Consider the following 12,764-nt stretch of genomic DNA (forward strand, 5'->3'; position numbering starts at 1 on the left):
CCAGGACAGTTTCATGTGTACTTAGGAGCAAACTACTTATAAAGTAGCTGAAAAAGAAAGAGAAAAACTTTTTAAAATGGAGTATCAAATATAAGCAGGAGAATGAAGCCTAGGACCAACAGAGTAGATACATTATTTCAGAGTTAAAAGTCAGTGGGACATGATGCTCTTGAAATGGTGTGTAGGATTGCCTGCCTATATGATTAGGCAAACAGATACATATGACCTGGAGCACTATAAGTAGCTTTAGAATTCTGCTGCGGTCCTGGTAAAATGCCTACCTGCTACGCCTGTCAGAATAACATGTGGTGTTACTTACATATGACCATCACCCGTTCTGTATATTGCAAACCATACTGAGAGAACATTCATGGTGTGACACAGTAGGGAGGCCATATTGAAAACAAAGAGCAGAGAGTCAGGAAATCTGGATTTCATTTCTAGTTCTCCACAGGCATTGGGGAGCTGTTGGGGCAGAGTAGTTTCTTCCAAAATGTACATGACTTTGAGTACTCAGATCAAAACCAAGACCTATAGCCTGATCTACAAAACAGGTTAAGTCAGAAGTACCTGGAGACACATGAATGTAGTCATATGTAAGTCCATATGACTCACCTGGCTTGGAGTGAAGTACACAGACATGTACAATTTGCATCCCAAGCAGGGGCCTAAACTAGTGATGTATTTCAGAAATTCAGCTCAGGAGGACTCAAAGGTTCCCAAAAAGTCAATAAGAATCAGACGTGTTCTAGCCTGAGCAGCATATGAGAAAACTTCTAGATTTGAGTCCAGCAGCTCCTTAGAAACCAACAAGATTTTGGGAGGAGGAGAAATAAGAGTCAAAGGGGTCTTTATTAGAAACTTTGTGAAAAACTGCTTTGGTTTCTGCCTCCAGACTCAAAGGATTTTCACCAAAATGCAATCTAACTTGGAGAAGCTTAAATGCTAATCCTTCAAATATTCCAAAAAATAAATTGTCATCTTATTTCCAAACAGGGTAACCTAGGTGAGACAGGGACTGAGCCAAATGAGAGAGTCACTTTTATGTTTTCTAGTGGTAATCACTCCCTAAAATGTTATCTTCAAACCTTGATACACATGCTCATTTTGAAACCTAGTATTTTAAAAATGTAGTACAGACTGGTAAAACTGCAAGCTACCGTTGCCAAGGTCTAGGGCTGCAAGTTCTTAAACTAGAGATTGCATCCGTTTCTCTATCAGCTGTGCCTTCTCCTGTCCTCCTCTTCTCCCAGTTCTGTTGACTTCCTTCCCCTGTTTCTAGTGTGATGTTCCAGCATGTGGGAGCGGAGGACAGTTGATGATACTGGATAAAGACAAGATAACTCATGGCTGTATCTTTTTTAACGACTGTGGATCTGTTAAAGAAACAGAAGCAAATTCTGGGATGCTTCCTGGCTACCTTATATTGACATTCAGTAACGTTATATATTTTTTCTGTATGTTTTAGTTTATTTTCTGTTATTATCTCCTGTGTTTTAATGCTGATTCTATTCTGTATTTTATAACTTTTATTGTAAAGTATTATATTTGCAACAGCCATTGGCCATATGCAATAAGCTGAACTGAACTGTATTGACATTCCCTTGCTTGGGAGCCTGATCTTTCTATAGTTAGCAGTTCCCTTTATTTGGAAGGAAAAGGCTATGATTTATACATGCATAAGGGATACAAAGCATGTGGATTTTCTATTTTGGTATCAGAATCTCAGTGCAAATTTTCAAACACTATGTCATGCAGAGAGTGACAGCTGAGAGACAGACTGTAATAGGCACATTCTGAGTATGTTCCATCAAACCGTGGGTTGAGAACATGAGCACAGCAACTATGAAATAGCAAAAAGTAATGGCTAAGTGGGAAGACTATTTTCATTTAGAAATGAAAAGCAAGGTACTTGGAGAAATTGGTGAGAAAGGGTATGAGTTGCATAAGAGAGTTGCCGCTATGTTATCAGACCAAAATGGGGTAAGTTATTAAAATTGGTAGTAACCTTTGGATTTGCCAGGACTCGTGATTAAATTTTCTGGACCGCATGGCTGTAGGGAAAAAAAAGTCTCAGAAACCAGAAGGCAAATAAAATGAAACCATATGTTTTAAAAATAAATTGATTGGTTTTTAATATCTATGGTTGACAGCCGTAAATCTGAAGTTTAAATTTCGTTGCTTCTGTGAGTTTAAAATAAAACACAGAAGGCCAGAATTTAACTTACATTTTAACAGGTACAGAGAGGAATGTTTGTCAGATGTGTTCATTTTAAAAAGCCACATGTGCTTAGATGAACTTATACACTCTTTACAGTGCATTCTATTGAAGCTGGTATCATCTTGGTATTTTTGCATTGTGTGTGTGTGTGTGCCATGCCTGGAAGTCATGGTGACTTCTGGCGACTCCTACTGGGGCATGGAGGACATTCAGAGAAGTGCCCTGATAGTCTGCCTCTGGCCTCTTGGCCCTGGTATTCTCTGGAGGTCTCCCATCCAAATACTTGCCAGGGTCAGCCCTGCTTATCTTCTGAGATCTGACAAGATTGGGCTTGCCTGGGCTACCCAGGTCAGGGTGAAGTCAGTATCATCTTCAAGGACTGCAGTTGCAGTAGAATTTTACCTAAATCATAATTTGAGTCAAGTTTGATGGAACTTACCATGTCTGTGGGAATTTCATATGGTTCAGAAAACTTGCATAAAGTTGATGGCATTTCTTAAGGGAGGGTCAGGAGGTGGGCTTCACCCATCTCTACTGCTACCAATTTTCAACTTAAGGAGATTTAAAAATTAATTTGGCATATCCTATACAGGTTAAAAATCTTCTGGAAATTTAAAGGGGAAAAATTAACTTGAATAAAATAATGGATTCGATCTATCCAGTAATTTTCCCCCACTCAATGTTGCCTAATTCGCACTGTTACTACAGCCCCCATCCCACATGGCTTTTGTCCATGCAGGTCCCCAATCCCCAGCACTCTCCACTCTTCGGAGTCTCATTCAAAATTTGTTTCAAGAGGCCTGTTTCCATTGAGATCCATACTCTTCTCCTTCCTAGAAGTTCTATGACCACAACAACTAAGTTAAAATTACATAACTGTTATATCTTTGTTTTCAGATACTGCATTGGGTGAAAAATGTGTAAATTAAATTACTTTCTTTTCCATACATTTTATGGTCTCTGCATGACCACTAGTAATCACACTAACTTCCTGTCCAGCAATTATTTGGGACATTCAGATTTTTTAATGCACTGTCATCAAATGGCTCACTCCCTTAACACTTCTGAACTATAACTTGCCTTATCTGTTTCATACAGAAATAAACAAGAACAAACAGCCAATCTGTCACTGATAACCAAAATATGGTTCTCTAGCATTATGCTTTGATATAAAGATACCATGCTGTAGTTTAGGCCAACTTCCACACTTTGCAATGAGTTTGATTCTTTCGCTTGGGCTAATAGGAAGTTAAAATGGCTGGGCCAAGAACTAGAATATACTCCCCTGATGTTAAGATATACACCTAAAATATAATTACTCTAAATTAAGAAAGAAGGCCCACCAAACAAAGGCAATTAATGTTTTGTGCGCCATTAAAAGGAATGGTAAAATGATGGCCTGGCCATATGTATTGCTGCTGTATATCCCACAATACGTGAACTTTGGCTCTATTTAACAAATTCTTCCAGGAATACAAAGTGGACTAGCAATGACAAGTTCTGGTTGAGCCTTGCTTTCCCATAAATGCCCTAGGGTAAGACTTTTTCACAATCATTTCTTTTCAGTGTTGAGAAACTTGGCCAGGAAATAGCATAATAAGAACAAGCCAGCAAATCTAGCCAAGTATAGATAAATCTTCTTGTCTTTCAAAGGCCTTGTCTACACCACAGATTTTATGACAGAGATCCTGGTATTGGACCGGGTGTCCGTAATCTACTTAAACACTTGCTTTTAATTTGAACCTTGTTCATGTTTTATAATCAGGTTGACAAGCTGATGCACCCTTGATTTTTCATCTGGTTATTTGCAGACACAGATGGGAGTGCATATTGGAACTAGGACTGCAGCTGCAGGCTTAAAGAGGCAAACAAGGTGGGTTACGATGGAAGCCCACTGGCAGGATTAACTTTACACATAATTCAGATAACACCATCAGTGTGGAATTCACATAACATCTGAATTAAGTGTGTGCTAAATTTATAAGGATTATAATGCAAAACAAAAGAATATAAGCTCAAACCACAATGGATGGAAATTTTAATTCTGCACAATTCTTGCTGCTATTGGCATTCATCGAGTGCACAACTGAGCAAGTCACTGCCTCTGTGTAATAACTGGAAATTGATCATTATTTTAGGTGGATGAAGGTTTTGGGCAAAACTATGGTTTTGAGCCCAAATTTACCATAGAGTTTTCCCAAAGCCTAGCGAGTCGACGGCATGATGATGTCTCTTCCAGGTTCTAGCCTGGAAATGTTGAGTAAGGGGAAGGTAAAACTGAATGTCACATATTTGTATATTCAAGCGCATATACTAAAGTCATGCTTATGAACTGTAGAATTTATTTTCCTCTGATTAAGTTCTTGGGGATTTTGGATGGCTTAAGGAGCTACAATCCCTTTATCAAATAGTGGGCTGAGGTCACAACAGACCAACTTGAATGGACTCAAACTGCAGACAGTGCATGTTGGGAATCATAAACCTAGATGATGATGGCTTCTGGATGATGGAGGTGAGAACTACAGATGGGCTTTTGGTAAAGTCCTTTGCCTGGTTGTGGCTTTCTTTCACATGGGACCTCAGGTTAAAGTGGGGCTAGAACAGTGGCTCTCAACTGAAATTTAGCAAGTGGCTTCATTTGGGAAACAAGGAACTAAGGCTCATCTATTCTGAACACTTCATATGGTCATCTTTGTTCTTAGGCATGAGCTAGGGACACTCATACTACATAGACCAGTAATGTCCGGCTGTATAACTTGAAGAAATGCAACATGAAACGGAGAATTTTCATGACACCCTTTTCTGGTATTTCATTCAGGCATGCCTTTCATGCTTTTCTTCCTTTGTAGCACCAAATAAGGGTACTGCTGGTTTCATCAGACCTTTCTTTAACACAACAAAAATGAAGTGTTGGCTTTAAACTCCTGACACTTGATATGACAACTAGGGTTTAGATGGCACCATTAGCTGTGGTAAGTAAGCACACTGCATACAAACAGAAGTATGATGTTTTAAATGACAGTTCAGTTGTAATCAGCAGCTACTGAAATACTGGCTGACATCTTCTCCTATGAGTCAGCCAAATTCCCTTGGATATTTAGCTGATTTGTCTCTCCCCCCCTCCCCCGAACAAAAGTTAACAAGTTTTCCAAAGAAAGGAAACACCAGTATAGACAACAGGGCCACATTACAAAATGATCAAGACGCCTTTGCTCCAATATTTTAGAATCATTTAAGCAAAGAAGCTGGAATGGCATAAAGCCTGCTTGTAACTATTTGCTCCTTCTTTTAGAAGGCAAATTACTAAATGGAGTCTTTAATACTTGCTTCACATTATAGTGTCTGTGATACTCTGTCAGCTGTAATGACTTCATGACATATTTGGGTATCACCACTCAGGCTGTTCCATCTGCAAGGCACGTATACTTGCTGTCAAACACACAGAGCTTCTTTTGTTGATAGAAAATGGTGCTCTGGCCAGATGCAACCAGACGTCCCACTGGAGTACATCTTTATTGTCAGCACTAACGCCAAAGTAGGCCTTCTGTTGCTGCAATCAGATAATTAGTCTGTACCCTTGTGAAACCACATTCAGCTGGTTCACCCTGACCCCAGTCCTCAGCAAAATGCTTGGATTGTAGGCTTGGAAATCTTGTGTTCCAACTAGATCCAAATGTTGCAATAGAAAAATGGTATGAACAGCATGGAATGAGATAGGATGGTAGGAATTCTAGATTGGGACAAGGCTGTTTCAGACGATTTGAAGCTTTTCCGAAAGGAAAGCAAATGATCAGCATTAATTTATATAGATGTATACAAGTGGCTCAAGTGGTTAAGACGCTGAACTGCAGGCTGTGGAAGGTCAGTAGTTCAGCAGTTCGAGACCCGGGTGCCGCATGATGGGGGGAGCTCCCATCTCTAGTTCCAGCTCCTGCCAACCTAGCAGTTCGAAAGCAAGAAATTGCAAGCAGATAACTAGGTACCATTTCGGTGGGAAGGTAACAGCGTTCCGTGCACCTTGGTGTTCAGTCATGCCGGCCACATGACCACGGAAACGTCTTTGGACAGCGCTGGCTCTTCGGCTTTGAAACGGAGATGAGCACCGCAATCCTAGAGTTGGATTCAACTGGCTTTCGAGCAAGGGAACCTTTACCTTTACTATACAGTTAATATATATGCCATTGTGAAACCGTTTATTGCTGATCACTGAACCTTAAAAACTTGCTTGAGTAGCAAGCATCCTTTCCATTACTACACATCAGAGATCACAAACCAGGAATTCTGAGCCTCTGCAAATAATCCATACATGTGCCTGGAAACTCCAGCAGAGCACACCATTCTTCAAAAAAGAAGTTAAACCAAATTAATGCAGAGCTGTGCAGGCCAATGTATATATGCAAGGCCAACTATTAAACTAGGGGCACCAGCACTGCTCTAGCACTGCATGGTCCCTAAGCCATAGTGCTAGTACAAATACTGTAAAATCTTCCGAACATAGTTCCCATAGGTACCAGCAGGCCAAAGGAACATCTCACTGGCATGTACTGTATCTGGCAGAACATTTTGAATACATAAAAAGTAGCCTGCTATGCTTACACAAACCATTGTTGGAAAGTGTCATTTGTCAGTGTGGTTATACAGGCCAAGTATTATTTGGTTGACCTGGCTATTTTCATGAAATTGCTCCACTAGCTGCATTGCATGCTACTTGAGATTACATGCTACTCCAGAGATATATGTCGGTGTTACAAAAGCATCTGGCACTGAACTGTGGAATTTCATTCCCTCCACCGGCATCACAGGATTATGAATGTGAAACAAGTCCCCCCCCCCCAAGCCTAGGTTCAGCATCAAAAACCGTTTTCAGTGCCAAAACTCAGCTCTAGACTGCTGGAAATTATTGTAAGAATGTTACTTGTTCTTTACATTGAGTAACCACAGCTACCTCCCATACTTGCTGGGTTAGATACAAACAGTGATGAGAGAACACCCCTCAATGATTTGGAATTGGATCAACATTTGTAAACTTTCTTGGAGGGTGTTGGGAAAGGCTTGTTTATTCCCCAGGAGTTGTCTCCCATCACATAAGATTTATGTACATGCACATAGTTAAACTTCACTGGTTTTGCAACCACTCCCTAGTACCAACCATAGATTCAGGTGGGTAGTCGTGTTGGTCTGAAGCTGCAGAACAAAGCTTTAGTCCAGTGGCACCTTTAAGACCTACAAAGTTTTATTCAAGGTATGAGCTTTCGTGTGCATGCATACCAGTCCATACACATACGTAGAGGGTGAGCAGTAAATTAGCATACAACATAATGAAATGTTTGTTTGTCTGCTGGGCTTTTATCTCGCCCTCCCTGGCACTGCAGGGCTCAGGGCGGGTTACAACAAAGGATAAAACAATCAATTAAAACTTCAGTCAGTATTGAAATTATAACAACAATTACAGTACACCAGATGGTAATCTGGCACAGTGGGGAGTGCTCACAAAAGTTTCTGCATGTAGATGCGCCCACGATGGACCAATTTCTGAGCAGTGGGCAAAGGTCGTCAATACACCAGGTGGAACAGTGTGGACAGTGCAGCAGGGTAGAGCAGGGGAGGGCAGGGGAGGCTGATGTAATTTAGACATCCACCGCCTCAAGCAAAGGCCTGGTGGAACATGTCAATTTTACAGGCCCTGTGGAACTGAAGCAAATCCACGCAGGCCCCTGATCTCATATAGGAGAGTGTTTCACCAGGCCGGTGGAGGCTAGACAGATGTCTTTTGGGCCGAGGATCACCACCAGCTGTTGGCCTGTTGAGCACAAAGCTCTTCTAGGGACTTATTGGGAGAGACAGTCCTGTAGATCTGTTGGTCCCAGACCGCATACGGCTTTAAAATTAATGCCAAAACCTTGAACTTGATTTGGTCCTCAACTGGAAGCCAATACAGCTGACAGAGCACTGGTTGTATGTGTGCTCTTATGGGTGTCCCAGTAAGGACATGCATAGCCGTCTTTTGAACCAGCTGAAGTTTCCAGATCAACCTCAAGGGCAGCCCTGCATAGAGCGAGTTATAGTAGTCCAGCCAGGAGGTGACCATTGCATGGATCACTGTAGCTAGGTTGCAAGGGGAGAGGTAGGGAACCAGTTGCCTGACCAGCCAAAGATGGTAAAAAGCCAATCTGGCAATGTTTGTGACCTGGGCCTCCACTGAAAGTGAGACATCCAAGATCACATCCAAGGTCCTCACCATTGACGTTGGTGTTAATGCTCCACCAAGGGCTAAGAGCTGGACCCCCAATTCTCACCCCCCACAGCACAGACACAGGACCTCCTTCTTTCTGATGGATTCAATTTCAGCCGACTCTGCTTCAACCAACCAGACACAGCCTCCAAAGCTCTGGCCAAAACTTCTGGGGTGGAGTCTGATCAGCCATCTATCAACAGATACAGGTGGGTGTCATCAGCATACTGGTGACAACCCAGCCCAAACCTCCAGACCAGCTGGGCAAGGGAGCACATATAGATGTTACGTAACACAGGGGGAAGGATCACCCCCTGAGAGACACCGCATACCAGAGGGTAACACAGTGACACCCTCTCCCCAATCACCACCCTCTGTCCTTGACCATGGAGAAAAGAGGCAAACCACTGTACGGCAGCCCCTTTTATCCCTACGTTGGCAAGGTGGCGGGCCATAAGATTGTAATAGACACTGTCAAACGCTGCTGGAATTCCCATGACTGAACAGGGATATTGGTTTCTTATCTCACTACATATGCTAACCTCATTCAGTCCTTACATCTGTATTCTCACCAATCCTTCAGAAGATCAGAATAGTACATTGTAATGTAATGTAATGAATTGTAGAATATAATGTAATTATTTCCTTCACTATATTTTCCACGGAATTAAACCCAAACAAATGGTAACCATATAAACCACTCGTTATTCCTATTAGGTCCTTGAATCTGTTAAACATCTTCATTATACTGTGTTGCTAATTTACTGCTCACCCTCTACCTATATGTATCCTATATGTATGGACTGGTAATTTCCATTTCATTGTATCTGAAGAAGCATGCGTGCACACGAAAGCTTATACCTTGAATAAAACGTTGTAGGTCTTAAAGGTGCCGCTGTGGACTCAAACTTTGTTCTACTATCAACCATGCCAGAGAGCAGCCTGAACATCCAATTGCCCATGCTTATAAAGGACCACTTGGGAGCAGTGTTCCCTCTAAGCTGAGTTAGTGTGAGCTAACTCAGTTTTTTAGCTTCCAGCTCACACATTTTTGTCTTAGCTCAGGAAGGATGGCTCCAGAGCAAACTAATTTATGCCATAGCCAAATTGCTCACTCACAACTTTAATGTCAGTAGCTCACAAAGTAGAATTTTTGCTCCACAGCTTAGAGGGAGCATTGCTTCGGCGAGTTCCCTGAGGCCTCCCAGCAATTTGTTGGTTTGAAGGCATGATGAAACATCTTGGCTGAAAGAATAAGGCTGGATCCTGCAACCACATGTGGCTTAGCTTTGTTGCAAGGATGGTTCTTGCAAGGGGACAACTGCAAGCCACAGAGCAGGCTTGCCCTTTGGCCACTTTCTGTTCAACAGAAACAACACATATCTAATATTCAACAGAAGGGTAAGGAATAGAACCGCAAACAAAGTGATCCATACAAGTCCACTTTCTCTAAAATCCCTAAAATCATTTATACCGAAGAGTCTTTCAAGTGTTGTTGATACTGCACTGCATCTCTTTTTTAAAACTTTGTTTTTATTTCAGTTTTCCAAAGGTACAGAAATATCAATGCATCTCTGAGCAATAAATGGAAGAGCTGATGTAGTGTGCAGATGACACAAAATTATTCAGGATGCTGAAAACCAAGGCTGACTGTGAAGAGCTTCAAGAGGATCTCCACAAACTGGGTGAGTGGGCGACAATGTGGCAGCGGTGGCGCAGGCTGTTAATGCAGCCTGCCTTAACATCTGGCCGAACATCTGTTCGAGCCCCACCGTGGCCGGAGTGAGCTCCCGGCCTGCATCCCAGCTCCCGCCCACCCAGCGGTTCAAAAGCCCGTTAAAGGGCGAGTAGATGAATGGGAACCTACCCGAGGAGTGTGATGTGCGGCGGCGGCAGCAGCGAAGGAACAACAACAATGGCGGCGACGGCGGCAGTGACGGTGGATCCTGGCGGCAGAGATGAGGCGGCGCAGCGGAACATCGAGAGCCAGTGGAGCGATCCCTGGTGGCCTGCGGAGTTCCAACAGAAAGCGGCCGGCGCGAGCAGCAGAAGGTGCGGATGACGTCATCTCCCGGCGCGGCGGAGCCTATCGGACGGAGGGCTGACCCAACCCCTGAGAATGTGGCCATAGTTAGGGATCCATAAAAGTGATTAGCACTACAAAGTTGTAAACCGCCCAGAGACCCCCATTGGGGGGGTTAGGGCGTTATATAAATCGAAGGTTAAATAAATAAATAAAATAAATAAATGAAGTTCAGTGTTGGTAAGAGTAAGGTGATGCACACTGGGAGGAAAAATCCCAACTCCAAGTATAGGCTAATGTGGTCTAAACTGGCTGAGACTGAGAGGGAAAAAGATCTTGAGGTCATAGTGGATAGCTCAATGAAAGTTCAATCCAGTGTGCTGCAGCAGTGAAAAAGGCAAATCCTGTGTTGGGGATTGTTAGGAAAGGGACTGAATATAAAATGGCTGATATTTTAAATGCCTTATCGTGCTGGAGAAGACTCTTGAGAGTCCCTTGGACTGCAAGGAGATCAAATCAGTCAATCCTAAAGGAAATCAAACCTGACTGTTCCCTGGAAGGCCAGATCCTGAAGCTGAAGCTCAAATACTTTGGCCACCAGATGAGATGGGAGCACTCACTGGAGAAGACCCTGATGCTGGGAAAGATTGAAGGTAACAGTAGAAGGGGACTGCAAAGGATGAGATGGTGAGACAGTGTTACCGATGCAACGAACGTGAAGTTGAGCAAACTCCAGAGGACGGCGGAAGACAAGAGGGCCTGGCGTGAGGTGGTCCATGGGGTTGCGAAGAGTCGGACGACTGTGTGACTGAACAATAACAACAGATTAATGGTGCGGCCTCATTTGGAATACTGTGTACAGTTCTGGTCACCAAACTGCAAAAAGGACATTGCAGAGCTGGAAAAGGTACAGAAGAGGGTGACCCAGATGATCAGGGGGTTGGAGCACCTTCCCTATGAGGAAAGACTGAAGAGTCTGGGACTTTCCAATTTAGAAAAAAGACAACTAAGGCATGATAGAGGTTTATAAAATTATGGGGTGGAAAGAGTTGACAAAGAGAATGTTTTCTCCCTCTCCCAAAATACTAGAACTCAAGGGCATCCTTGGTTCAGGAGAGACAAAAGGAAATACTTCTTTACACAGAGAGTGATTTAAATGTGGAATTTGCTGCCAGAGGATGTAGTGATGGCCACAGAAATGAACAGCTTTAAAAGATGATTAGATTCCTGAAGTATAGGTCTTCGCTGGCTAGTAGTCATGATGACTGAGGGGAACTTCCACATTCAGAGGTTCCTTTTTTTTTTTAAAGGTTTATTTTTGTACATTTTCTTACAAATATTGCATTTTAACATTTTTACATATATTTTCAGTCTATTATCTTTTTCTAGCCAATTATACAATCCTGCCCACCTTTCAACAAACTCTTCTTCATTTTTCCCTTGTAATAACATGTTTAGTTTATCGATTTCAGCTACTTCTAACATTTTGTCTACTACTTCGTCAATACTGGGTGTGGTATCTAGTTTCCAGTATTTAGCCCATAATATTCTTGCTGTTGTGATTACATATGCTAAGACATACTTTTCATTAAACGAAAGTGCTTCCGGCATTATATTTAATAAAAATAATTCAGGCATCAGGTCGAGTTTGACCTTCAAGATTTCCTCTATTATTTTCTGTAGAGATTTCCAGTACTTCTGAGTTTTTGAACAATGCCACCACATATGGTAGAATGTTCCCACGTTCAGTTTGCATTTCCAGCACGTCTTTGAATAATTTGGATAGCATTTCGCTATCCTTTCTGGTGGCCAGTACCATCTATGGAAGATTTTAAATAAATTTTCTCTATAGTTCGCTGCTCTCATGAACTTTGTGGTTTTCCAAATCTTCAACCAGTTTTCGCGGGGTATCTCATGGCCTATATCTCTCATCCACATCGTCATATTATGTTTCACTTGTTCGTCAACCATATAGTCTTCTAGTAGGATTTTATATAGTTTCTGGATCATTTTATCACTTGATGAGAGCCAGATTTTGTCTAGCACAGTTTTTTCTTCGTAGAAACCTATTTTCTGATCTTGTTGATATCTGGTTTTTAGCTGGGTCTTTCCCCACCATGATAGTTTCAAGTTGTACTCTTCTTATGTACGTATGGAATGGACAGTGTTCACCCACTAGCCCTGTTCTTATCTACATATGTTCAGTAGCATCATTTGCAAACATATACTGTGCATGTGCATACTGTACAGAGTATGCTCTGTCACTACAAACAGGAAGCCTGTAAGAA

The 12,764-nt window shown here is 42.1% G+C and overlaps 1 protein-coding gene across 1 annotated transcript in view; it reads right to left on the minus strand.

The window, feature by feature from the left end:
* The window catches only part of ADAMTSL1 (ADAMTS like 1), a gene marked incomplete at its 5' end in the record, with an annotated part of 302,880 nt that overhangs the window by 215,024 nt on the left and 75,092 nt on the right, over positions 1–12,764 (minus strand). The window lies entirely within an intron of this gene.

The sequence above is a fragment of the Gekko japonicus genome, unplaced genomic scaffold (assembly GCF_001447785.1).
Source record: "Gekko japonicus isolate JY-2015 unplaced genomic scaffold, Gekko_japonicus_V1.1 scaffold487, whole genome shotgun sequence".
NCBI lineage: Eukaryota > Metazoa > Chordata > Lepidosauria > Squamata > Gekkonidae > Gekko > Gekko japonicus.